This window comes from Marmota flaviventris, chromosome 3 (genome assembly GCF_047511675.1).
Source record: "Marmota flaviventris isolate mMarFla1 chromosome 3, mMarFla1.hap1, whole genome shotgun sequence".
NCBI classification, from domain to species: domain Eukaryota; kingdom Metazoa; phylum Chordata; class Mammalia; order Rodentia; family Sciuridae; genus Marmota; species Marmota flaviventris.
Genome location: NC_092500.1, coordinates 135,245,679 through 135,247,603, shown reverse-complemented (window position 1 = coordinate 135,247,603; position 1,925 = coordinate 135,245,679). Strand labels below are relative to the sequence as shown.

At 43.2% G+C, this 1,925-nt stretch overlaps 1 pseudogene; it reads right to left on the bottom strand.

Moving 5' to 3' along the window:
* Nucleotides 1–684: 684 nt before the first annotated feature.
* Nucleotides 685–1,555, bottom strand: LOC114107283 (putative monooxygenase p33MONOX pseudogene; annotated as a pseudogene).
* Nucleotides 1,556–1,925: the final 370 nt, after the last annotated feature.

Below are 1,925 nucleotides of genomic sequence, written 5' to 3'. Positions count from 1 at the left end.
TCAATATGCAAGACTAGTGTTTTTTATATGACATGTGAAAACAAGCATCCCTCTTACAGCAGTGACCCAAGAGATACCAAGAGGTATGAAAAACTGGCTATAGAACAAGGTCATCCCCATCACATTGACCCGAAAACAAGCAGAATCCAGTTTCAGTCTAGAAATAGTTAATAACCAAGTTTAACTGTTAACTGTATGTAGACCTCAAACAAGTCTTAAGTTCTCCTAACAGAGTTGGAACACAGGACCAGCAGGGTCAAGAAGGTCAAAGGCACCCAAACATGTCTATGCCATGTACCTCTATGCCATGATGGATCACTGGTTACACTGATGTTGGTAAAAAGAATCAAGAAGCCTAGGTTTGGGAATAGCATAAACATTATTACCTAGTTAAACAGTGATCAAATTTCTGGTCTAGGGCAAATGATACAAAAATAGGTAGTAAATTTCCCCAAACATAACTGCTGAGATTTTCCAATCTGACTTTAAAAGAGTACAAAAGGATTTCTTCCATATCACAAGGACAAGTTTTATACCAATGTTTCTCAGAATCAATAATATCTCCAGCTCTAGCCTCAGTTTAACAGATTTTATTAAATATATCATTGCTATGTCAGAGCCAAAGTAAAAGCAGAGTGAGAGGCAAGAAACCCCCCATCCAGAATCACTGGTATAAATATCACTCTAGAAGACAGTGAGTGTGAGCACATTCAAGTCACAGGGTCTAAGGATGGATCTGTGGCAGTTACTTTTTACCTTCTATCACTGGGACATATATCTTGGGTGACTTGAAGGTTGGGTAACTTTAAGGTTGGTGTGTGTTTAGCCATCTTGGTGGTGTGGGCACAGATCAGCTCCATGAGAAATGCACTCCTTCATGAGTCTAATTGGCTAAACCTCCAGAATCAGATTTGTGAAAGGGTCTTGGTCCCAAAAGTTTCCATTTGTTGATGAGAATCTGTCCTTATCCCCACTTTCAGGGTCCATGGTGCTAGAATTTGGGTCGGGTAAAGCTGCAGAGGACCCAGAATTAAACCATCCCCTAGACCTCTGCTTAAGAGAACACTGAGGCGTGCTACTTGGGGTGGACTAGGCTGATGCAGGCTGCTTTCTTCTTTTGTTATCTCTGCACTCTGCAGCTTTAGTTTGTGGGATGCTTCTGCCACTCAGAGTTGCTTGGCCTCTTCAGCGGTAGGCCCTTGTGGGTTGTTACATAGCCAGTTTCTCTCAGCCCTGTCGCTCAAAATGCTGAATGTTTTCCTGGGTCTGTTTTGTGATCAGAGTATTCATGATGACATGAATAGATTTAACCTTCACCAGTATAGTCAGTGACCTTTGATAGGGTCACGGCATTTGGGGATGTTCTCTCCTTCCTCTTCCTTGTCAAGGTGCTAATACTTGTGCTCTGGAATCACTGGCTTCCAGGAGATGCTGCCCATATCTGATGGGGCTGGCATCATGGGCATAGCAGCACATACTGCCCATGGGACAGAGACATCTTGCTGAGAGACCCAGGAGTTTCAAGAGCAGGCACTTCTGGTATTCTTGAAGCCATCAAAAGACTGGGATTTAGGTCATTTTCTATCTATAATTTGGACTTGAGTCCCTACCACCACAGTGAAATGATTTCACAACTTTGCTGACAGACAGGTGTTAATGAGGAACACTGTCCAACTGCTGCAAATTAGCAAAGCTTTCCAGGAACAGTCCATCCAGAAATCCTGTTTTTCTATTTCCTCTAAAATACCTGCAGCCCAAATTCTGGCACTAAAGAGACCCTGAGGACCAACATCTCCAGAGAGGCTGTGGCACAGCCCAGAGCCAAGCCATCCTGAGAGCAGTGGTAACACTGACTCTCCACCCCCCATTACAGAGCACAAAACAACTCCTTTACTCTTTACAAAGAGCTTTGTGTTAGAGTAATG